General features: G+C 43.8%; 3 long non-coding RNA genes across 4 annotated transcripts in view; 2 read left to right on the top strand and 1 right to left on the bottom strand.

Annotated features, from left to right (window-relative positions):
* Window positions 1-7,445, top strand: part of LOC143148615 (uncharacterized) — a 61,538-nt gene extending 54,093 nt beyond the window's left edge. Inside the window, exons 4-5 of one of the 2 annotated variants that reach the window (XR_012992539.1) lie at window positions 812-1,092; window positions 6,977-7,445. This is a non-coding gene — a long non-coding RNA (uncharacterized LOC143148615). Of the gene's footprint in view, window positions 1-811; window positions 1,093-2,768; window positions 2,850-6,976 lie in introns of those variants that run through there. The other variant, XR_012992541.1, reaches the window with a different exon arrangement.
* On the bottom strand, window positions 597-7,302 carry LOC143148611 (uncharacterized). Its single transcript, XR_012992533.1, has 3 exons — window positions 6,950-7,302; window positions 3,633-3,909; window positions 597-880 (listed from the first exon to the last, which is right to left on the bottom strand). It is a non-coding gene; the product is annotated as an uncharacterized LOC143148611 (long non-coding RNA).
* A 1,471-nt stretch (window positions 7,446-8,916) lies between the features above and the next one.
* LOC143148612 (uncharacterized) lies at window positions 8,917-19,888 on the top strand. Its single transcript, XR_012992535.1, has 2 exons — window positions 8,917-9,042; window positions 19,426-19,888. It is a non-coding gene; the product is annotated as an uncharacterized LOC143148612 (long non-coding RNA).
* The last annotated feature ends 6,924 nt before the right edge of the window (window positions 19,889-26,812 follow it).

Below are 26,812 nucleotides of genomic sequence, written 5' to 3'. Positions count from 1 at the left end.
GACTTAATTCTTGATTATTGAAACTTAAAACTTTCAACTTCAAACCTGAGACTTAAAGTCTTGAAACTTTAGGTTTCAGACTTAACTCATAATTTTTGAAACTTAATGCTTTAAACTTCAAACTTGAGACTTGAGGACTTGAAACTTGAGACTTAAGGACTTGGAACTTGAAACTTCAGACTTAAGGACTTGAAACTTCAGACTTAACTCTTGATTCTTAAAACTTAACACTTTCAACGTCAAACCTGAGACTTAAAGTCTTAAAACTTTAGGTTTCAGACTTAACTCATAATGTTTGAAACTTAATGCTTTAAACTTCAAACTTGAGACTTAAGGACTTGAAACTTGAGACTTAAGGACTTGGAACTTGAAACTTCAGACTTAAGGACTTGAAACTTGAGACTTAAGGACTTGGAACTTGAAACTTCAGACTTAAGGACTTGAAACTTGAAACTTGAAACTTCAGACTTAACTCTTGATTCTTAAAACTTGATACTTAAAACTTCAGACCTGAGACTTAACTCTACTTGGTTCTCAACGCTTGAAACATAAAATTTTTATTTTCACAAGCCTATCGTAAAACACACTCACACACACATACACATACATTAACATTCAATTCGTATCTCCCATTTATTCGTTCGAGCAAAATTCTCGCTCTCCAATACCAACATCCTGCACTATCTTGGATAAAAGAAAAGTTAATGGTGGATCCAGCCGCATCGGGTCACCCGTAATGACTCATCCCCTTTCCTCCCTCTTCCTTTCCCTTTCTATTTCTTTCTTCTCGTTGATGGGGCCGGGGTTTCAGGCTGGCTCACAAAGGTCGGCGCATCCGGAACTCCTCCTTGCCCCTCTGTCGTCCTTGATTTTCGCAACGCTGAAGGAAGGAGGAAGCCATTAATTTATGCCCCTCCTGATCGATCGGTCGCTAACAGTTTGAACTTTCAACGCGGAGACACGAGAAAAGGAGCGGAGCGAGCCACCAGCACCGAAGATTGCTTTATTACAATTTACATCCGTGGAAAACCGAAACAGCGAAAACAATGGACGATCGTCGAGCATCGAATCAAATCGTCCAATCTCTCAAAGGTAAATACGAACCAATCGATCGATTCTGCTCCCACTCGAAATATTTGAAAATATTCCAACATGTCGTGTGTCGAAGTTGTAATTTTTTTTTTCTTTTACTGGTATTAATTTTCGACCGAAAAATCCTGGTAATTATCATTACGAAATTAAACTTCCATTGCAAAAATCTAGCCTCTGGTAGTTGTGATCGTGAATACGCGGGTTAAAAGTACTCGAATTGTTTATTTATTTATTATACACGAGGACGAGTCCCATTAACGTACACGGACAAAATGGTAATGAAAAATGCCTGGATCGCTCGAAAAAAAAGTTCAAATGGTTGCATAATCTATTAGCTTCTAAACGGGCACGGGTTTACGGGGTAAACAGTGAGATGTTATGCTAATTTGCACTGGCGTACGAGATAATATATCGGTACATAAACGTAAACACGTATTTAGACATAGACGTCAATCCGACGTCTATAAATGTATATTTAACGCACGCGTTGTTTATCGTCGATAAACTGTTATTTTGCAATCGGTGTACGAAGTATACGGTTAACGGTACGATTTTTCTGAGTGTCGATTTCTCCTTCGTATTTTTCATTATTTCGAGTTCCATTTGTTTCTCATTCGCGTTCGGTATCACTATCAACGTGGAAATTCGTAATCGTGCGATTGAAAATTTCGTACTACTTCTTTTTTTTTTTTTTTTATATTCAATTTACATTCTCGTTAGCAATTACAATAAATTCCCGGGCACGGAGCAGCAGCACGTTGAAGCTTTAGCAAGTTTTTGTCAGAAAAATCAAATTACGCTTCGCTTAAGAAAATCCCGGGAACGATGCAAACGACGGACGTGTTCCGTGTGCCAGAATTGCGTTCACTGTTGCGTGTTCCTCGAAGGAGGAGGAAAAGTCTCTCTAAGGGTGATTTCTCGTTTGGACGTAACGAAACATGGGCGATTTATAAAGAAATTCGGCAATCGAAATACCGCTCGAAACAATTCTTCGAAAACTCGATACACACGTTTACCGATTATTAAAGAATGAACGGACATTGGGTACAAATAATAATCTTTTGAATATTTTACCACCTTTCTTATAATATACTTCTAATTTAAAAATATATATATAATATATATTCAGCAATGTTCAATCTTTCTACTCTGAAATATTTCAGTTAATGAAAGTTATTGAAAACAGTGTATATTAAATGAATATTGTATTCCATATAAATATATATTTTAACAAAATATATTCAGCAATGTTCAATCTTTCTACTCTGAAATATTTCCAGACTTTTCTTAATGAAACTTATCGAAAACAGTGTATATTAAATATATGTGTATATTAATATATTGTATTTCATATAATTATATATTTTAACAAATATATTCAGTAATGTTCAATCTTTCTACTCTGAAATATTTCCAGATTTTTCTTAATGAAACTTATCGAAAACAGTGTATATTAAATATACATTGTATTTCATATAATTATATATTTTAACAAAATATATTTAGCAATGTTTAATCTTTCTACTCTAAAATATCTCCAGATTTTTCTTAATGAAACTGATCGAAAACAGTGTATATTAAATATATATTATATTCCATATAATTATATATAATATTTTAACCAAATATATATTCAGCAATATTTACTTACTCTTTCTACTCTGAAATATTTCCAGATTTTTCTTCACGAAATTGATCGAAGACAGTGTACATACAATTTCTTTTCCACATTGTTCTTAAATGATAAAAGTACGCACTGAGGAATAACAGAAGTGTATATGATAGAGTTTGGTGTACTCTCGAAGTAATTAACTTCCAGCACGGATGAGTCCAGATCCGTTGGTTGATAAATTACGAACAAGTTGGAACTGTTTCCGGAGAAACTTCTTGTGAAATCGACGCATTAAGAACGTACCGTAAATATTGTCGAGCGAAAGAATGGTAAAAGAATGGAAAAAAAAGGAAACGAAGGGTTGTGAGCGAAAACGCGTTCGCCTCGTTTCGGTTGCTCGTGGAACTTCGTGATCTCGTTCTGAAAATTGCATAACCCCTCCTAATCGATCGTCCGTGGAACTCGGGGCCTCGTTCCTTTGTCGGTGGCGCGTAATTGAATTTGGAAGAAAAGCAATCAAGGGGCTCGAAACTCGGGGGAAGGGCAACTGGTGGAAAAGGAAAAAAAAAGGGTTAGGTGTATCGCGACACAATTGGGGCGAGACATCGAAATTGTAATTTTAGTTTGGTATTTTTCTTATCAATTTTAAGTGGAAGAGTTTATCGAATGTAAACAATAAAATGATAAATTTCCTATTGGAGTAAATAGGGCGATCATCTGAATTATTACATCCGAATTATTTCTGTTGTTACGAAGAGTAAGAAAAAACAAGAAAGTGCGATTTCACACTTATTTTTAAATAATTATTATTTAAATAGTTTGATGTAGTAGATGAGTTCAATGATCTATAATATCGTGACTTTGAGATGAGCTTGACGATTAGAAAAATGAGTCGAAATTTAAAGATTACAGAAATGGTGTAACTTACCTTATTTTATTCCAAGTGCTGAAAATGCATCGATGCATTTTTGTAGACGATGAGAGAATGCTTGAACTGCATTTTTTGCGGTGGTTCGACAGTATGTGAAACACGCTGTGCAACGAGTGTTAATTTGTGGATTATTTCTGAGAGATTTCAAGACCTCAATTCCTTCGGTTATAACAATTTTTTTATTTATTTCCTTCGTATGGAGTCGGTTTGTTGACAATTTAGATTTATTGAAAATTTATTTTAAGTGCGTCCTCAACTCTTCAAGACACAGCTGCTAAAACACGAAATGACACAAAGTACCTAAAACTGAAAAATAGCTCAATTGGATACTTAATTACACGATGGAATATTAACAGTCTCACCGTGCTACTTTTATAAAGTTATTTTAATTTTTCAACACGCTAGGTTGAAAAATGTCCCGCTACAAATATCAGAGTATCAAAAAGATACTACATTCTTTAAACTCGCTATACCCCAAAGAGTTGAAGCTTGTTTTCCACTCGTCCCACATCTCCCTATTGGACTTGTCGGTAAGTATTCAGCAGTTACGCCAAAAAAGTACGCGTTATCGAATATTCGTTCTACCAATGAAACGAAAAAAAGGAATGCAAAGAATGGAATAGGATAGAATCGAAGTAGAGACGGATTGGGGTATAAAATATTTATCTCTCCCAGTTCCTCTACGTTGTGAGAGTCAATATTTTGATGTTTCGTCGGCGAAGTTTTACGGAAGATTTTATACGCCAGAGAAAATCGGTTCTGCCGCGGAAGAAAATTCGAGCGAAGAGGAAACGGGGGGAAAAAGAGGCGAAGAAGGGCAAGAGGTAGGAAATAACCCAGAAGTACTTTCGACGTATGATAGAGGCCCTTTGATCTCTCTCTCTCTCCCTCTCTCTCCTCGATGCAAGTAAATTGTGCGCCCCCAAAGGGCCGGGTGATTGAAGTCACACGAACCGTGCAACGATGCTCCCTCCGTTTGCCTCGTTTTATTTCTTTATTTAAGAAATTTCTGTCGGAAGCTGCGTTCTGCAAATAATTGTTCACGCGCTGGAGCATCTCGCTCCGGTTAGCGGCCGCTTCACGATACAGGCTCGAGTGTTTTCCCACGGTCGTGTTTCGTCGCGCGGGAAACCCCGACGACGAATCAATTTTCGGTAACCGGTGATTTCGATTATCATTTTTGTTCAAATTTAATTTCTCTCGGTGAAATTTAAATCGTTTACTGATTGATTTTATAAAATAGAAACGCGTCGAGTTCGTTCCTACACGATACAGGCTCGAGTGTTTTTTCATAGTCGGTTCCGTTTGTTGTTAAAATTTAATTTCTCTCGGTGAAATTTAAATGGTTTACTGATTGATTCTATAAAATAGAAACGCGTCGAGTTCGTTCCGATTAGAGGCCGCTACACGATATAGGCTCGAGTGTTTTTTCATAGTCGGTTCGGTTTGTTATCAAATTTAATTTCACTCGGTGAAATTTAAATCGTTTACTAATTGATTTTATAAAATAGAAACGCGTCGAGTTCGTTCCTACACGATACAAGCTCGAGTGTTTTTTCATAGTCGGTTCCGTTTGTTGTTAAAATTTAATTTCTCTCGGTGAAATTTAAATCGTTTACTGATTGATTCTATAAAATAGAAACGCGTCGAGTTCGTTCCGATTAGAGGCCGCTACACGATATAGGCTCGAGTGTTTTTTCATAGTCGGTTCCGTTTGTTGTTAAAATTTAATTTCACTCGGTGAAATTTAAATCGTTTACTAATTGATTCTATAAAACAGAAACGCGTCGAGTTCGTTCCGATTAGAGGCCGCTACACGATACAGGCTCGAGTGTTTTCTTACGGTCGGTCCCGATTGTTGTTAAAATATGATTTCCTTCGATTAAATTTAAATTACTTACCACTTGATCTTGTACAATAAAAATGTACGAAGTTCGCATCGTTTAGTGGCCGCTTCACGATACAGGCTCACGTCGCGGGAACCCACGTGACGAATCCATTTTCGGTCAGCGTAACTTCGATTCCGATTGTTGTTTAAAAACGCATCTAGTTCGGTCACGTTCGTACCGGGAACACCGTCGATTGTTTCGTAGAGCGAATTTAATGCGAGATTCGCCTCATGGAAAATGAACCGATTCAACAATTTCCAGGAAATAAACTATTTTACCAGGCTCGTATGGAATTTCGTTTTCTTTTGTTTCGAAACCTTTTCACGCCGCTATGGCGTACAGAGAAAAGAGTGAGAGAGAGAGAAAGAGAGAAAGAGAGACAGAGTGAGAAAGAGTGAGAGTGGGAACGAGGGGTGGGGGTTTGAAACGAGTAAAAAAGCGAAACGCTCTTTTGACAGGAGTATACTACAAAAGAGAGGTTCGAAAGCATTGTTGAAATGTTTCGTTTTTCGGAGCAAACAGTTTCGAGAAAGAAAGAAGGGAAGCGTGAAAAATCGGGGCACGAACGGGGTGAGAGTCAATTACGAAAAAGCACGTGCTTTCCATCGCGTTACCCTTTGATCCTTCTCGTCGTAAAGAGACGTCGGGATTTGCTATTGAAATGGAACCTTTGTACCGTGCGGAATAGCAGGACGATCGATTCCTCGCTTTCCTAAAATTCCACGGAACCTTGACTGGTAATAATACACCGAAGACGCGGGAATACGAACACCCTCAACGATAATAACGCAGGTACCACGTTCTTATGTTGCGATCGCTATCCAAGGAAGTAATTTCCGCAAATATTGCGACACTTTCACAGAGAATGAACTGATACTACGATCATCTGTGATGTTGAACTGATTAAGGTTAACGTAGTACTACATGTATTTGTAAATCGATACTAAAAGCCACTGATGTGTTACATTTCATCGGAAAGTAAAGGTTTTCAAAGTTTTCGCCCGATAATGTGACGTTTCACGAATCAGAGCTTGAACGTAGTACTACGTTTCCTTCTGCAAGAATCTTAATAACATTGGTACTAAGTATACACTTCCATGAGTAAAAACGTAGTACTACGTTTCCTTCTGCAAGAATTTTAGTAACATTGGTACTAAGTATACTTCCATGAGTAAAAACGTAGTTCTACGTTTCCTTCTGCAAGAATCTTAGTAACATTGGTACTAAGTATACACTTCCATGAGTAAAAACGTAGTACTACGTTGTTTCGTATACTTTCGACGTACCGTAAATTGAAGTTGGAAGCCACCGAAAGAACGAAGTGGTACGTTGTTTGTTACGAATCGAAGTCGAGAATCTTTGACGTATTACTACGTTCAGTACGCGAAAATAATCGTCCCGGTGTTGAGTTGAAATGCAATTTACCAACGGTTTCGAGTCTTTTTGTTCCAGGGAAACAGCAGCATACGATGCTCTAGCTTCTGTGTTCCGGTATGAAGTTTTTGAGCGTAAGAAACACCTTCCGACATTGTTTCCCACGTCTCCTTGCCACGAGTTTCTCGTCACGAAGTCGGCCTTTCTTTGGATACCGGTGGTCGGAATTGCCGCTTTTTTGGGACAGAGCTTGACACCGTGACAAAGCCACCGAGACATTTTTTTCTACGGCCGCGGATCTGAACAAAGAGAACGCGAGAAAGTTATGAGGATAATCGCTACGAAAACGGTGAGAGAATTATTGGGTTTATCCGAGTTATCTGGATCGTACGGATCATCGGATTACGTGACCTCACGCCACCTCACGTGGACTCACGTGAACTCACATAGATAATGTAGATAATAGATAATAGGTAGTAGATTATAGATAGCAATAGACCAGATTATCTGGATTCTGCGGATAATCGGATTACGTGACCTCACGCCACCTCACGGGAACTCACGGATTATCTGAATTATCTGAAAATTATCTAGATTATGTGAAAATTATCTGGATTATCTAAGAATTATCTGGATTATCTGAAAATTATTTGGCTTATCGAGCTGAAGGGGCGTGGTCAAGAGCTGAAGGGGCGTGGTCAAGAGCTGAAGGGGCGTGGTCAAAAGCCGAAGGGGCGTGGTCAAGAGCCGAAGGGGCGTGTATACATCGTGAGATATAGCTCACTGAAGCCATCTAACGAAAAACGCTCAGAACTTTTGACTTCGTCCATTATAATATAATACATAATACATACAATATAATATATAATCTAAAAAAAATATATATTATAATTTGTGATATAAAATAATACACAATATAATATGTAATTTAATATACCATATAAAATGCAAATACTCGTTTACACCTTTGACAATACAATGCTGAATGGCCTGTCCGATATTTAAGTTAACGTTGCGTCAATATCGTCGAGCAGCCAACCATATCGAGCAATTAATTTCGGAAACGTACGAACAAGTAAATGCTTTCGGGACACAGTCGGAACGAAGTGTCGTTCGGCAATTCTCAACAAAAGCAAAGCGTTCGAGCGTAACGTCACAAAGGAACCAGCATGCAAATGTCTGGAATTGCGATACGGGTTTGACATGCTCGTAGGAATAATTCAAGTAAACCGAAACATAAATATGTCGTTTGAGCGCAACTAATGTGTCCACGCTTAAACGGATTTACCCGTTAGATTTATTGCACGAAGCGATTTAAACGGATCGCGCACGCTCTCGCGGAAGGTCAATGCAAAAATAACGCATCCGAGATTAATAAATCTAGGGAGAACCCCGGGTTGTCGATTTAATCCCTCGCATAAAACCGTTGGGTGATCTTACAACGCGTTACTTTTGTTCAATTCGATTCGATACACCGTGTGAAATCTTTCGTTCGTCGTTCGTACTTTTGTTACCTTCGACTTCGATTTCGATTAACTAACCATAATTCAATTCCACAATCAAGGTCGACGGAAAATAAAAATACCGGGTACGCGTACTTCGACCCCACAACGTGATCAAAATTACCGATTGAAAGGGAATCGTACAATCGCTTTCGTGAAATAAAAACAAACATTGGCAGAATGTCGCTAGAATATAACAAAAATATTCACAGCTATCGTTTCTTTCATTTTAATCAAGATATCTGGAAATTTCAACGAATACTAGATTGTTCGATAAGTTTTTTCGTTTCTTCCATTGTAGAAAGAAAATACTATGACACTTCAACTTTGAACAAACTGTATAAATACATAAACGAGTCGACAGATCTACACGAAACTTCGCACACGTTCGTCAAACGGTAGTAAAATCTTTGGAAAAATAAAACGACGAAACTTATCAAGCAACTTATTATTATCTCTATCCATAATATTCGAATTAAAATTCTATATTTGTTCCGAACAGGTTCAGTAACGAATGCATAAATATTCGTTTAATTTCCCTGTCCTGATTCCTCGCTGGAAGCTGAGAAACGTATTACACCAGAGCCGCACGATTCTCTCGATAAAAGGAACACCGTGGAATGAAGTACTCGATGCGAGAAAGTGAGTCGCGCGTTAAACAAAAATTCCCTGTAAGAATTCAACGGAACGCGATACCGTTAGTGCGTCGAGCATGAGATGCAATTGCACGACTACGAGAGCCCCGGGTATTTGTACGGCTCGGCGGAAAGCGACGACCGGGACAACGGTACGATGGTGGGGGATGAGCGGTGGGCGGGCGGTGGGTGGAGCGCTGGTCGGGACGGGGAGGGGGGCAGCAGCAAATGTTTTTTAAATCCGGGAAAGGAAGTGCCTCGAAGAATTTAATTAAAGGGCGCAGCGCCCGTCGAGAGAGCCACGGTGCTGAAATTTTTTGAGATCTCCTCGGCGTCGTATTCAGCCACTAGTTGCCATCTGTTCCGTGTGCTCGGAGGCTGCGAAACGCGGCCAGCAGCGAAATCAACTACCTGTGGATGCAACTTAAGTGACTCCGCGCAGCGCCCAGCCGCTGGCAGCAATTATGCGCGATAAAGTTTCAATAACGCGAATTTCATTCCCGCCGCGCCGACCATTACGCGATTAATCGAACTCCTGTAACTTTTCTTCCGTCCTTTATCGGTCCCAAATGAGCCCCCGACCGGCCAACGTTGTAATTAAGCCGCAAACGTTCCGGTATCACTTTTTCCGTTCACGGATTGTATCGACAACCCGGTCGTGAGAAATGCGCCGATATAATTTTTCCCCCCGTTTAAAACCCATGGAAGCGGAGTGGTATTTTTTTTTTTTCTTGTTTTTTTTTCCTTTTCGAGGAAAATTAAACGCACGCGGTGCAGTATATTTTGATTTACGACCGCGCGCCCGATACCCTTGCGGTAATTGGTGCTGCGTTTTTCGAGCACATAATAGTACCTTTAGCGTGCTACCTCGGGTAAGTGGGTGGGTACCGCGAGAAAACGTAGCAGTACGTTTATATCCGGGAAAGTAACGGTAGGTTTCTTCTAGGTACGTAGTACTACGTACTCGAAAACGTGGTGCTAGGTTCTTTTCTAGGAACGTGGTACTACGTTTTCTTATTATAGACACGTAGTACTACGTTTTCTTATTATAGGCACGTAGTACTACGTTTTCTTATTATAGACACGTAGTACTACGTTTTCTTATTATAGACACGTAGTACTACGTTTTCTTATTATAGACACGTAGTACTACGTTTCTTACTATAGATACGTGGTACTACGTTTTCTTATTATAGACACGTAGTACTACGTTTTTCTGTGTACGTAGTACTACGTTTTATCTTCTACATACGTAGTATCGTGTTTTTCTTCTAAATACGTGGTACTGCGCTTTCATGGACATATAGTAGTGTTTTTTCTTCTAGACACGTAGTACTACGTTTCTCTGACCACGTAGTTCTACGTTTTCTCGTCTACATACATAGTACCACATTTTTCTAGACACGTAGCACTATGTTTTTCTGAATACATAGTACTACGTTTTTCCCTCTCTAGATACGTAGTACTACGTTCTCGTCTCGGTAAGTCGACCGCCAACACTTCTCAACCGAATCGAGGAACGGAAAAGTAAACCTAAAATACTCTCGCGAGAAGTGAGTGAGAATCTCCTCGCATTTCGAAACTGTTGAAACCTTCCCGATTCTTGTCAGAGCACCCGCGCGACCACCGGCGCAATCGTCACCGATTCGTCGAAAAACAGAAATTCGTCGAACGTCAGAGTTCCCTCCTCGTCCCTCCTCGCCTTCATCTCACGGGGAATCCCTCGCGACAGGCTTAAGCATTGTCTACTATCGGCCCGGTGACGCTCGAACCAATTTGGTCCTCCACGCGTCCGTAGTGATATTTTCGAAAGATAACCAGACACGAGCGAACGGCGTGTCGCTAGCGATTCGTATCGGCAGCGCGGACACACGACGGGCCTAATTTCATCCCAGCGGCGTGCAATCTCTCCACGGGCGGCCAGAAATCGGGACCTAAATCGGATCGGACCGTGTCTCGTAAATTATTCGGCACACGCATACGTCTCGACCGATCTTACCCCTCTGCGACACGACCATAGCGAACGGAATAAAGCCCCGTTCATTTGGCACGATGCCCCTCGCGCGAACAGTGGTTGCGCGTAGGTTCCTTTAACCCAGTGGTGCTCAACCTTTGTTCGCAGACGGGACAAATAAAACGAAATTAAAACCAATACGATCTTCCGCGTAAGATTAGACGTGCATAGAATAAAATGTGTCCTCTTAGGGTGCGAATGAATGCTTTTTTTTTCTTTTTTTTTTTGGAATTTATTTAAATTCTAATTACGACCTGTTACAAGAGATAAGATATAGTAATTCTCGACTGTATTATAAGATAGAGATCTATTAACTGCGTGGAATAAAATGCATTCTTTTCAGGTGGGAATGAATTTTTTTTTTTTAATTTACTTAAATTTTAATTATGACCTGTTACAAGAGATATAAGATATAGTAATTCTCGACTGTATTATAAGATATAGATCTATTATCTGCGTGGAATAAAATGCATTCTTTTCAGGTGGGAATGAATTTTTTTTTTTTAATTTACTTAAATTTTAATTATGACCTGTTACAAGAGATATAAGATATAGTAATTCTCGACTGTATTATAAGATATAGATCTATTATCTGCGTAGAATAAAATGCATCCCTTTCGGGCGCGAATGAATTCTTTTTTTAAATCTACTTAAATTCGAATTACGAGCCGTTCAGAAGGGAATCGTGGATAATAATAAAACTGAAAAGTTTTTATTCGATATCGAGCTTCTCCCGGTTTTAACCCCTTCGCTTCAACCATCTCCCCGTGTAACAAGAACCCCACGAGGGGTGGGTTGGCGTCGTTTCATCGTCGTTGCATAACGTTCCTTTAAGAACTTTAGAAATATTCAAATTCGCGATCGCGTCAGGAAGCGAACGAAGGTATTCAAACTCGAGTTAGCGCAGGGTTGCAAATGAACTTGGAACGGGGGAGGCAAGGCCGAGGCTTATTTGAATTCGACGACTTGTAAAATTAACCGTGTCGGAGAACCTCGACCACGTAGTATGCAAAGCGTGCACGTTGCGCTTAAGGAGGTTGGCACGTGTCTCAGGTGAAAGGAATTGATTTTTTTTTCTTTTTTTTTCTTCTTCTTCCGTTCCCCGTTTCCAAACGAAGGTTCAGAGCCTACACCTTCTTAGGTCCTCCGTGGCTACACCTTCGAATCGCGAGCTTGAAATTTGAAACATCGCGCGAAGACAAACACCACCGAATGGAACCGCGTGCAACGCGATACACGGGCGGCGCTTCGTTTTTCGAATTTCTATTATTTCCACGGGTGGACAAGTTTGGCAATTTTCCAATTTTTCAATTCGTTCCAGTTCGACGGACGCTACACTCGTATGGAATAATAATCTGTATCCCCCGTTTCCAATTACCGGACAAGGGGCAATCGCGTACGCCAATTTCGACGACCCTTTCGACGCGGCACCGGGCCATTACTGATAACTCGCGTATTGTTCCAGAAACTTATCCGAAAAAATTCACTCAACATACCCCACGAGTGCGTCAACAAACGAGAAAAGGTTTCGCGCCGATAACGCGCGTACTTTCTATTAAAAAAAAATCTCAAACATTGCCCGTTTCTTCGGGCACGTGGAAACACGAAACGAAGATTCAAAACTTTGAAAATTTATTTCTCAAAAACGGAAAAGGATCCGAAATTGGATTATCCGTCGCTTTCTCGGTTCACTTCCGGACGTCTTCTTCGCGTAAAAAAAAATGAATAACCGAGACCACAGTTCGCGGCTACCCCTTGTAAGACAACCATGTTTCGCGTTCTTCATTTATCAGCCCGTGGAGAACGAACCACGGGAAATTGGAAACGTTCGGGTAAAGGAGGAGGGGGAAGACCATTTTTCTTCCGTACCAGTCCCGAAGACTTCACGGCCCCTAGTAGCTCGAGGGTAAATAGCCTACGTGATCGTACTCGCGGTTACGAGTCCTCTTTGGAAATAATTCGAGCTCCCGCGAGTGACCTCGATAACAGGCCGGATAAGCCTGTTAGACGGGAAGCCCGCGCGTAATTAATAACGATCTTCGCCTAATCGGTATTCTTCAAGAGTCGCGGGACGCAGTTCCGGTAATGGTGGACTATCTCGACGCGTTGGTATCGCGGTTACGTTTACGTTTCTTCTCGAGCGGGTTGCATCGTTATCGCGCGACGAAAGCGGGGAACAATGGCCCACTAATGGCAGAATTTTATGGAGCAACGCACGGGACATTAATATCGTCCCGTAACGCTCGACACCGTGTCGGTATTCCCCTAATCGTCGTTTGCGTCCCGACTACTCGAAACGGAGACGCTCGAAATTTTTCATCTTTAACCTCGTTACACGTGTCTCACTGTACGCAGGTTGGTTATCGTTGGTGAAATGTTTACGGGAATACCCGATAACACGACAGTTCGTAAATATCGCTATGATAATATAAACGGTAAATTTATACTGGTAAATATTCTACTGGTGAATATAAAGTACAGTTTGCAAGTACAAAGTACGATTCGTAAGTGTAACACTCGCGAAATGGATTCTCCGTGCGTTGGGAGGTGCGCGTGGGTCAGGATGGACCCACGCTGAGATTTCTACCGGCACGACTCGTGAGAAATTATCGGTTCGAATGAATCGTAAAGTCTACGGAAAAATTCCAATGGAATGGTATTTATCTTCTACCTCAGAGGGTTTTTGAAACAATAATCAACGAGTGTAAATTTAGTAACAACGATCGTAAATTGTATAAAGAATTGACGAGTTACCGACTAAATGGGGAAAAGTTTCAGTAACACGGAGAATACGTGTTAGACTAAGTTGTACCGTACCTTTTCCAAAGAAGAAACACGAAAAACGAAAAAATGTCACTTGTTGACGAAATATTGAAACATTTATCAAAACATTTATCCGTGACAATTGTTCTTTTAGAGACTAATATTAGGTTGTTCGGAGAGTCATTTCGTTTTTTTTTTTTTTGGTAAAAATGAAACACGATTTTTTTAGTGTATAAGCGTTTTATTAAATTATACATTTTCCATTTTGGAAAACGAAATGACTTTCCGAACAAGCCAATAGTACAATATAACGATATCGACCAATCTGTACAGTACTCGTCGTACTTAATTTTACTAATATTTTTATCTCGCGAATTTCTATCCCATTCCTTATTACCGTAAATTGTGTACGTGTTTCGTTATTATTCCTATTTGCTGTAATTCGCAAGAATTACCGGGCTTTCGTGTAAGTTAAGGTAAACGACAAAGGGAAAAAAATAGAAAAACAACAAGCGCTTCCTTCGGGTCGACGAGTCCGACCCGCGTGGCTTTGTTGAACGTAATTTTTTAATTGCTCAAAAGGGAACGCCTCGGTGCTTTTGTTCGCGATATTGCCCGTCACAAATTTCTCCCCGCGTAACAAATAACCAGCAAGGAACAATTTCGTTTCGCCGCCAGTCGCGCCCCCAGGTTTCGCGCGGAGTGCTCCCCATTAAATTTCATTAATTAGCTCTACTGCTTGCGAAGCGGTCATTACATTGAATTCCCGGTGAAAACCGATTCCCATCTGTTTCGTACCAAAGGGACGAACACTTTTTTTTTCTCATCGAGACAAATTACGTTCGAATCTCGATCGGAGAAATTCGTTCGCGCGCAAATAATAGTCACAATAAAACTCGCGTGTAAATAACAAAATGGACGAGTTACGATCCGTTTCACCGATAATTGGAACGTTGTTCGAACGAGAATCGCTTAAAAGTTCGCACACTTGTCCATCGACGCAAAGAAAGAGATTTCGATTCCGTTCGCGTGCTTCCACGCGGGAAAGAAAGTCCCTAGGCGGCGTCCATTTTCTCCGTGGTGCACGGGGAAACCCCCGGATAGGTTAGCAGTGGCGCCACCGTCGCGGTAAATCGGCGTATCGGTCTCTCCGCGTGCACACGCTCGGGGATTCCCGCGTGAAAGAAAATGAAACGTAGGGAGGGCCCTCCACGGAGATCACGCGGTCGTAATTCGTCAAACGGAAATCGATTGGCTGCTGCAGTAGCAGCGGCAGCAGCAGCAGCGTCGATGGAACGGGTGAGTGGAAGTAGGGTGAGGGGAGGGGGCAGGGGGTGGATGAAAAATAAAGAAGCATGGCGGAGGAGTACATGAAATTCCAGGTCGGAGCAGTAAATTCCGGCGTAGCGCCGATATTTTCACCGTGCACGACATTCGTCGAATATGTCCATCCCCTGACCCCGCTGCCACCGTCGCCGATCCCCCCACCCCCACCCCAGTGCTCCTAGCCCCCTTCTAGAGCACGAGCCACGAAGCTGGAAAAGGACGGGATCGCGAAACCCCTGGCTCCGGCGGTCCGGTTGAAAAGCTCGTTTCTGTGCTCGAAATAAGAGCGAGGCGCATTCCTCCGCTAGCGTGCCCCCTCCCCTTGTCACTGGCCGCGCAAACTTACATCCCCGCCCCCTTCCTTCCCGCCCACGAAGCTCCTTCGAAACTGATTCTCGTCTCCCCCCACCCTTCTACTCGTAGAATCTCCGCGGGCGAGACGGGAGGAACAAAGCTCACGCAATTCGAGCAGGAACGTAGCTAAGGGGTGGTCGAGTGGGGCTAAGCAAGCTTACCGTGTCACCCCAAAGTGGTGGGGTGGAACGGGAGGGGGAGACGGGTGGGTGGAGAGACTTTCTCTGCCCTTTTCTTCTTCCGCTTCCTTCTCTCCTGTGCTTGTTTTCGCTCGTTTTAATCGAACGCACCCCGCAAAGAGGGAGGGAGGAGGAGCGGGAGGAGGGTGGGATTTTATTAAAACGAGTACGTCCTGGAGAGGTGATTTGGTTTTTCTCGTTCCACCTCCCACCCATCAACCTCCCCTCCCGATTTTCTCGTTTTTAATCGAGAACACCCGTAGAGAGCTTCCGCGTATGAATTTTGCTTTTTTTTTGTCGCTTTCCCCCGAGTTTTCGATGAGTATCGCGATTTTGAGAAATTTTCGAAGCAATTTTGTTTTCTCTGTGTTTCGAGAATACGTCGATCGCGTTTCCAGTGTCGAGGAAAGAATTATTAATCGATCGCCTCGTAAATAGGTCGGTGGTTATTCGCATCGAACGACTGGAATTTTGTTTCTATTTTTATCGGCGAATTAGAAAATATTAGGTTGTTCGGAGAGCCGTTGCGTTTTCCAAAATGGAGGATGTGTTACTTAATAAAATGTTTGTCCACTCTAAAGAAATCGGGTTCTGTTTTCACCAAAAAGAACGAAATGACTTTCCGAACAACCTAATAGAAAATTTATAATGTCTCTGTGAAAAATTTCTCGTAACGTCTGTAGATGAGACGGACGACTGATTTGAACAGTGAATTCTTCAGAATGTTGCGTTTTTGCGAGAACAGGGGAAAAGTATATTTATGAAGAGTACTATATCTGTCGAGAACCGACTGCGAGGGAGAGAACTTAGGGGGGCGTTTTATTAATAATTCTCACCACTGTGCAGAAAGGAGATTTCGAATGGCAGGATAGCAGTTTTGGAAACCTTGTAGCTCCCGATTCAGCCAATTGCAAATTTAGAATACAAAGTTCTTGATGCAACGTAATTGTATCTTACAACTTGGATCTTTGAACAGTGGTGTTCGATACGAATAGTCAACAATTCGAATAATAATCTAAAATTAGACGTATAGTTGGTACAATAAAAGAAGATATATTAGTAACAATACTTAATATTAGTATATTAGTAACGACACTCAATTGTTGAGAAAAGAAAATACTGAACCACTCTGCTGGTAGACTGCTAAAATTCTGAATAAATATTCATAATTAAATCTCACGATGACGCAACAGGACTACATCGTCACGAGGTAGATAAATATCGTGGTTGAAACTCGGTTTGACTTTTTATTTGTTTCGAGCAAAATACCTGTAGAGGTTACATGCAACAAGCTGGGGCCACGATGCAATGTCCTGTTTCTGCTGTCTCACTTCGTTTAAGTAACTCAGATTTTGTCCATTAATCTTTCCGAAACATGGTAGGCGTTTAGAGCTAAAGATCACGAAAACAGTACACGATAACGATTTGCGTGCATTGTGCACAAAGTACGTACACTCGCGCAAAATGAAGTATTAATCATGTCGTTTCGTGAAAATTTATTTTATTCACATTTTTCCGTCGGTTTACCCTATCAGCACCCGCAGTAAATACTTCAAATTCGCAGTACAGTAACGTAGTAGTACGTGATAATTTACAAAAAAGTAGTAAATTATCACGTGGATAGACGAACGTGATAATTTACAAAGAAATAGTAAATAGACAAACGTCAATAGTAATAGTCACGTAGCTAGACAAACGTGACAGTTCATGCGAGAACGTAGTAATATGTGATAAATTATCGAGAACGTATTAGTACATGATAATTTGTCGAGAACGTAGTAGCACGTAATAGTTCGTCGAGAACATAATAGCACTTGATAGTTGACACAAAAACGTAGTAGTACGTGATAGTTCACACAAGAACGTAGTATTATGTGGTAATTCACACAAGAACGTAATAGTACGTGATAGTAGTAAAATAGTATAAAAAGTAGTAAATTATCACGTAGATAGACAAACGTGACAGTTCACGCGAGAACGTAGTAATATGTGATCGAGAACGTAGTAGTACGTGATAAATTGTCGAGAACGTATTAGTACGTGATAATTTGTCGAGGACGTAGTAGCACGTGATAGTTCGTCGAGAACGTAATAGCACTTGATAGTTCACACAAAAACGTAATAGTACGTGATAGTTCACCCAATACCGTAGTATTACGTGGTAATTCACACATAAAACGTAGTAGTACGTGATAGTTCACACAAGAACGTAGTATTACGTGGTAATTCACACAAAAACGTAGGAGTACGTGATAGTTCATACAAGAACGTAGTAGTACGTAATAATTTGTCGAGAACGTAGTAACACGTGATAGTTCGTCGAGAACGTAGTAACACGTGATAGTTCACACAAGAACGCGGTAGTACGCGATAGTTCACACAAGAACGTAGTAGTACGTGATAGTTCACACAAGAACGTAGTAGTACGTAATAATTGATCGAGAACGTACTAGTACGTGATATTTTGTCGAGAACGTAGTAACACGTGATAGTTCACACAAGAACGTGGTAGTGCGTGATAATTGACCGAGAACGTATTAGTACGTGATAACTTATCGAGAACGTATTAATACGTGACAGTTCCCAAAGAACGTAGCTATACACGATAATATACAAACGAATGCATTGGTGCATCAATTTACGAGAAACTTGGATAACCAACACCCGGCACCCGGACGTGTAACGTGGTAGCTGTGCACGATTTCGCGAGGCAGATGGAACCGTGTCACGCGTCACGGTCTCCGGGAAAAGGGGGCCACGTCGTCGTCGAAAAAACGGTCGCGCGGAAGAAAGAGGACTATACCGTGCGCGGAAAGTGAAAAGAGCTCGCTTTTGAATTCAACGAATCTTTCCAGTAGCGGGCTCGAGTTATTACAGCGCGTTCGCTCGCTCGCTCGCGGTCCGCAAAGTGTCCTCTGTATGAAAATCCTACACGCGCGTATCGGGGCCAGCGCACGCCGCGCCTTGGCTACGTATATCCAAGGGAGATCTAATCGCGGGTGGAAGGGTGCTCGTGCTGCACCCTGCCGCAATTCCAGGGTGAATCATGCCCCCGCGATACAATCGTGCTTCCGCGTGCATCCACGTAAGCGGTCTGCGGGTCGTCGATGAACGTCGAGCCGCTCGTCGACGCAAATCCATTTGTATCCTCTTATATCGAGATGCAATCTGATGATTGGTGAAACGACCGTGCAATTTAGTCGAGTGTTCTCCGCGCGCCGCGAGCGTTACTCGGGCGCTGCGAACGCCGTGATTACCGCAACCCTGTGGGGGGGGGGGGGGGGTGGAAAAGAAGAGAAAAAGAAAATAAGATAACGCGTAACGTTCCGGAATTTTCTTCCTCGCCGGGTAGGTGGATCCACGACGACAACGTTGAAAGAAGGTACGGGGGCACGGAAGAAATTAAAAGCGCCAACGTGAACTCGATCGCGATGAAATTCCTGGAAAAAGAGAAATACTCGAAGCGAGAAATCACGATTCTTCGGACAAGCTCTCGGGAACAAGCAACTTCCAGGATTTTATCCCGAGAACTCTCCACCTGCCCCCCATCCCTCTGCACCCCATCACGGCTGTTAATTTAAATCACCCGCTAATCGGGGCTCAGTTGAACGCGAGGACATTCGGGTCGAGATAATTTTCGATCGTTTAAACCGGGAGGTATTGGATTAGACCACCGGGGGAACGATAATACGAAAGAATGGCGACTATGAATCTCGGTTCACCTAACGAACGTAATGCTATTTTATTTCTGCAGGGCGACGTGGCCGTTGGACCGAGGTAATACGGGACGTCCAATTCAATCCTGAACGGAGGAGGGGGCTAGCAGTGGCGCGGGACGAGATGACCAGCTGTGGGAACGGTGTACGGCGAAGATGGGGAACCAGGCGAAACGATCAAATTTTATTCGAGCGAGACGAAACGAAAACGTCGTCTCGGTCACCCGATCGACGGAAACGGTAGTCCCGTTCCTATTGGAGCGAGACACTCCACGGTGGAACGTTTCCCATAGTTACTTTGTGCCCCGTTATGCTAATCTTGGAAGACGATCTTACCGGGTTATGCTCGTGGACCCTTCTTCCGCCTACCTAGGGTAAATCGTCCTCCACAAAGACAACAGAAATACTTCCGCGCCGTACATTGAAAGGGTCGTCCTCGGCAACTGGGCGCGGGTTAACCGGCAACGCGGGCGTTGTATTTATAAAGAAAGGGGTCGGGAAGTTGTACGAAGGGAGTGTAACTTGGTTGCAACAAAACGGAAAGATGTTCCGTCGGGAAAAAGGGGCGGTTGGGAGGAGGGGGGCGGATGAATTACGCGCGCGACACGATTTATTCAAGTCGCGTGGAACACGGGGAACTTCGACTCTGTCGTTTCGCGTCGCCCCGTTAACTTGAAAAAGTTTGCCCCGGTAGCCGTTGTTCGACGCGAGGTACCCGACTGTTGAATGCCCGTAGTACTACGTGGACCAGATTTCGTTCGTTAGTCCCACCGAAACGGTACAGAGGTCGATCGACTTTACCGCGGAAATATTTTTCGATGATGACCGATCTGCGCGAATTGTAACTCACCGTGGAACGTAGTAGTACGCGAGGATCTGGGCGAAATCACGTAGAACGTAGTGGTACGTGACGATTTTTTGGAACGTAGTAGTATGTGACGATTTTTTGGAACGTAGTAGTACGTGACGATCTGGGGGAAATCACGTAGAACGTAGTGGTAGGTGACGATTTTGTGCAGAACGTAGTGGTACGTGACGGTTTGTGCGGAACGTAGTGGTACGTGACGATATTGCGGAACGTAGTAGTACGCGACGATCTGGGGGAAATCACGTAGAACGTAGTGGTACGTGACAATTTTGTGGAACGTAGTAGTACGTGATGATTTGTGTGGAACGTAGTAGTACGTGATGATTTGTGTGGAACGTAGTAGTACGTGATAATCTGTCGAGAACGTAGTAATACGTGATTACGAAGAGCAAGAGGTTACGTGTTACGCGTTGATCTTCCTCTGTTGTGACAAGTGAACGAGTACTTGTTCGTGTAATTGACATAAACGTAGTACTACGTGATCGGAGGAAATGACATCGTAAAACATTTACTCCGTACGTATTCAGCCATTGGACAGCCATTCGTAGCGAACGTGGTATTATTTCGATGTTGAAAGGAGGAACGTGAAAACGGCCGTGCGAGATTTTCGCTTTATATGATAAAAGCAACGCACCGCATTCGCGTTATTCTTCATTTTATCGTGCGATTTGTCTGTGTAAAGGTGTAAGAACGTACGGCGTCGTAAAGCGTGACAGAGCAGCGGGGATGACAGAGTAACGTTTCTAGTGTCTTTGTGGCAATACCCACCCGTAGTCCCGAGGTAAATTATCCCTTATACGCGACGATACTCGAGCACCATGGTAACGTAAGCTCTCCGCAAGCCAAAACGACATCTCTCTCTCCGACTCTCACTTATTCAGTCACTCACTCACTCACTGACTCTCACTTATTCAGTCACTCACTCACTCACTTACTCTCACTTATTCAGTCACTCACTCACTCATTGACTCTCACTTATTCAGTCACTCACTCACTCACTGACTCTCACTTATTCAGTCACTCACTCACTCACTGACTCTCACTTATTCAGTCACTCACTCACTCACTTCTCACTTACTAACTTACTCACTTACTCACTTACTCACTTAATTTCTCACTTAATCACTCATTTACTCACTCACCCATTCACTCATTTATTCACTTACTCGCTTATTTATTCACTGACTTACTCATTCACTCATGAACCCGCTCATTAACTTACTCACTCGCTTCTATTAATTGACGTATCGAAATCTATACGTGATAAAAGAGAAACGTGACCGAGCAGTAACGTCGTGAAATAAACGACGATCGATGACTACGCGAAAGGAATAAGAGACTGATTCTTGATACGAGAACCGTACAGCCGGAAAAAGCACGAACTGGAAAGAGTAGATTTAAAATGGAACATAAAAGAAATGAAATGGAACGGAATAACAGACCCGCGTCGTCGTTCATCGCGTAATGCGTGATAACTTCAACGTAGGAAACAAATAGCGGGGCCAACGGAGGTTACATACTCGTACTCGATAACGTGAACGGTCCGCGACGAGAATCGTCGCTACGATTTCCTCTCGTTCGCGGCCGAGAAGAACGAGTCCCGCTCGTTTCTAACTCCGTTCATTAATATTCCCTGAACGAACGCGGAAACAGAATGCCGTAACACGGCTAATTCGTGATGGATAAATTAGAACTTCACGGCTGTGCTAATGCAGAACGTCATCCAGCGACGCAATACCGTAACGACGGAAGTGCTTCGTATCATTAATTATAAAGTGACTCAACAAATTAATCACTCCAACTCCGGCGTCCCTCTTTTCACAGGGACACGTGTATCTTCACAGAGGTACTTTTCTTCACTGGTGTATTTAATGTATGCGCAGTCATTCCTGATTCAGCAGGCCTCCGCAGCATAGGATGAGTCATCCCCTAGTGCATTGACGCTCAAGCAGCACGGTAACGTAGGCACTTTACAGCCTCAAACGAGAGCAACCCCTCCCTTGCACGCTCTCTCGTGCTCTCTCTCTCTATCTCTCTTTCTCTCTCCCTCTCTGTCTCTCTCTGTTCCTCGCTCTATCAATTCGCTGTGTTGCTGCGGCAACTTCAGTGTCAGCAACATTACCAGTCCCTGTACCGACGAGATAGAAATGTCAGGCTGGCTAACAAGGACGGTATGCTCACGGAAACGACTGTCGTTGAAAACGTTTCGCGTGAACATCGGCTTGTTCCGACAAATTAAAACGGAGAATATATTAATGCCCGCACAAGGCTTTCCACGGCCGGTGGAAAACCCGTGGGAATCAATACGCGGGTCACCGGACCCGCCAGACCGGATACCGGTCGTTACCCCCAACTGGTGCGACCCAAAACCGACGATCACGGACTCGTGGAACCTGATACCGACAACTCTGGACCCGCGGGACCTCGATATTGGCGATATTAGGCATGTGGGACTCGATACCGGTAAGTTTAGAATCGTACGACTCTGTACCGATTGCTTAGAATTCTGAACAATTGCAAGAGTCTTAAGAAAGTCTCAAGAGACGTATGTTCCAGAGCCTTACGAGATAACTGGGTCATCGAGCTGATCGTTACAAGGTCCCGCGAATTCAGGGTTCTCAGAGTGGATTCCACGACTTCTGGGGTCCTCGGCATTGATTTCGTGGTTCTTGGGGTTCTCAGAATGGATTTCGTAGCTCTTGGGGTCCTCGGTGTTGATTTCATGACTCTCGGGGTCCTCAGTATCGACTCGGTAACTTCCGGAGTCTTCGTCGTTGATTCTATGGTTTCCGGGGTCCTCGGTACCAATTCCACGGCACCAGGGACCCACAGTATCGATTCCACGGTTCCAGGATCTTCAATATCGATTACACACAACTCCTTGGGTCCTCTGCGCCGATTCCACGAACAGTGCGGTCCATGGTATTGATTCCACGGCTCCGGGTCCCCCAGCATCGATTGCACGGCTCCAGGGTTCACAGTATCGATTCCACGGACTCCGGGGTCCCTCCGCGTCGTATGCACGACACTCCGTGGTTTACAACATCGATTCCACGATCCTGAGATCGTACTCCGTATCGATCGCGCAGTTCCGGGGTCCACAGCATCGATTGCACGGGCTCCAGGGTTCACAGTATCGATTCCACGGACTCCGAGGTCCCCCGGCGTCGTATGCACGACTTTCCGGGGTTTACAGTATCGATTCCACGGTCCTGAGATCGTACTCCGTATCGATCGCGCAGTTCCGGGGTCCACAGCATCGATTGCACGGAGTCCGGGGTTCACAGTATCGATTCCACGGCTACGAGGGTTCCATCGTCTCTCGCACAGTAGATTCGGGTTCTCGATAACTGGTAACCACTACTTTGGGCCCCACGAATCTCAACGTCTCCTACTGTACTCCACGAGTTTAAATCCGTTCGCCATCCCCCGTACACGCCGCAATTCCGTAGGAATAAACGAAAAGAGGTCTCCGTGAAATTACAACGACCAATAAATTCACGATTCCGCGGAACGAATTGCTCGACGCCGCGTGAACGCGGCTGGCGCGTCGCATTAAGCGGAATAATTTATAGCACGAAATTGTAGTCACCGGCTAGAACGGATGACATACATAAGACAAATGGCGTAGAAGCAACCGCGGCCGTAATCTCTCCATACGTCGACCGGGAGGTATCCTGCGGGATTCGAATGGCGGTCAGCGTTCGCAGGTCCCGCGATATCATTCCATTACCCACAGGTTCCTGTGAATCACGAGCTCATCGTGCATTCGCAACACGGCCTCCCCTCGATTCGATCGTTCAATTATCAGTACCGATTTCCACCGACCCGGTGAACGCGACTTGATAAACCACCGACCAGAAATCGCTCACTTTCCGGTGGTGTCACGGATTAAAGACGACGAGAACACACGTGTCGTGCATGAACACGTCCAAGTCTCGTCGAAGGGATGACCGACAAGTGCGAGAGACCACCAAAGGGAATGAGATCCGTATCGCCTTGGGGATGGAACGTTTAAGATAATACCTACCACGAAGTAGAGAAAGTTGCACTTTTCTTACCAGGAAAAAGTTTCGTGTACATTCCCTATGATCTTTTGCCAGTGAGAAATACTGTATACTATATTGATAACAAAAGACCAAGAAGACACCCAACATCTTCGAACTGTTCCCTCTGTATACAATATTGATAACAAAAGACCAAGAAGACACCCAACGTCTTCGAACAGTTCCCTCTGTATACAATATCGATAACAAAAGACCAAGAAGACACCGAACATTTCAATTTGTTAACAACTGTTTACTATTTTTAAACACGAACCTTCGAGACGTATTCGACTTACCTCGAGCAGTTCCCTTGGCGTGTCTGGCCATGATCATACTTACTCTACTTCGAGCTCGGTACGATGCATCACTTGGTACCCGGTTCGAACACACATAAATCTCGTCCATTGATCTACAAATGGGGACCCGGTTTGGTCATATTTTACACAGTAGCGAGGAACGCGCCGATCGATTCCTCGTTCTTTTCGTTTCCGTTAACCGTAGGGAGGGTAGCCGCGGCGGCTTTCACGAATCTCACCTCCTTCTGAAATCAGGTACCACCACGGGCCGCTTAATATTTCTCGTTACCTGATACCCCACGAACAGAACCGTATATCACCTTATTCATACGTCTGTTTTCCTGGCCTACTCCCACCCGAAACCAACCGTCGCATTTTTAGTATGTAGATTAAATCACGTAGAAGGAAGGGACTCGGTATCCACGTAGAGGTGCGCGGGAACGTGCGCCGATTTCCAAAGGAAGTCTATCTCGACTCGACTGCATATTGCGCGTTTCTAAAACGCTGGAGAATTATTGGCCGTTTCTCTACTTACGTAAGCAATTTCGCCGGATCAACGTTCCTAGACGTGTCGCGCGCGGTAGCGGTTAGCGACGAGAACAAGATTCTCCCGAATCCACTGCGAAAACCACTCCTACTGACCCCCCACCACCGCCTCACCTACCCACCGCCCTCCCACTTAGTTCAACGAACAACCCCGATTCCGCGAACCGCGGTTCCTTCGAGCCACGCGTGTTTCATTCTCGTGTAATCCCCCGAATAATCCTTTGATTTATGAAGACCCACGGCTCCGCTTCTCCCTGCGATCAGCTGGTAAGCCAGTGAATCAGTCGGGTAGCCTTAATCGATCAGCAATTTTATTATCGTACCCGGATCCCTCGCTTCCGGCGATCGAGAGCTAAGTTCGAAAACCGAAACGACCGATTCGTCGTCGTCCTGGCTGACAGGGCTAACCCGATCCCTCGATCTTGGTCGTCACGATGAAGTGATAAAAGTTTCTTCGTTGGTACGTTGACGTCTTGTTCGGGTACGGTTCTCCACTGACAAAGAGAGGAACGACTTCCCTTATCTACGAACGAAACGATTTTAGTAAATGGATCGTGAGATGAACTGTGTCGCGTGTCTTCGAGAGTATTCTTGTGTTGCATTGACAAGACTTGCAAGTGTTACATTTCGTCTTGGGTTGTATGTTACAACAGTTAGGGTGTAGAATGGTTGAGTATTGCATCGAGTAACTTCGAGTAGTGTTTCGTCTTCAACTTTATCTTCCATTTAACTATGGGACTATTGTGAATGGGTAAACCATCGCATCGAGTATTTCCACCTTGTATCGTATCATGGAGTAGCTATTTTAGTAAGTAACAGTTGAATAGTAGACTTGGTGACACTTGGTGACTATTGTTTGGTGACACTTGGTGACTATTGTTTGGTGACACTTGGTGACTATTGCTCGGTGACACTTGGAGCCTCTTGCGTTGCAATATGGAATAGCACACTTTTCTACCGAGTAACAATTGGAGTATCTTTATCTTCTGAATCACGGGACAGTAAACTAACGCATCAAGTACCTCCAAATTGTACCGCATTGTGGGACAGCTGTTTCACCGTAGCAACACTTGAAGCACCTTCACCTTCCATCGCATTACGGATCGGTAAGCCACTGCATTCGGTAGCACGGTTGGCTTCGTCCTCCATCGCGTTACAGGACTCTGAACTAATCTATCGAGCAACACTTCCAGCATCTCCATCTTCCATTGCATCGTGGGTAGAGCCATTGTACTCAGGAGTGGCTTCGTCTTCCGTTGCATTGTCGGATAATAGACTGTTATATCGACCAACCCTCGTGGTACGACGCCCTCGGGTGCAGAACCCCCGAGAGTCAGGACGCCACTTACAACACGGATCCTGGAAGCTGATCTCTGAGAGTGACCGGCGAGTTGTATCGGCTCGGACGTTGCACAATCGACCTACCAAGGGCTGGGATCGAGCAAAGGTTACCCCTGTCCAGGTCTCCCCCCCCCCCTGCGTGCGCCACCACGTTCCCCCTAACCCCCGAGGAATCGTCGTTCCGGCTCCCACCTTCGAAGCGTAATCTCCGCCGTGCTCGGAGATACCATGCGGCGTGTTTCTGGCCCTCACCGGGCAAGAGCAATCTGTGTAACGGGGCGATTGTACGGGACGTCGATCGATCGGGATATCTGTTTCGAAGCAATTT

Source organism: Ptiloglossa arizonensis, chromosome 6, assembly GCF_051014685.1.
Source record: "Ptiloglossa arizonensis isolate GNS036 chromosome 6, iyPtiAriz1_principal, whole genome shotgun sequence".
Taxonomy (NCBI): domain Eukaryota; kingdom Metazoa; phylum Arthropoda; class Insecta; order Hymenoptera; family Colletidae; genus Ptiloglossa; species Ptiloglossa arizonensis.
This window is presented reverse-complemented; position numbering and strand designations above follow the sequence as displayed.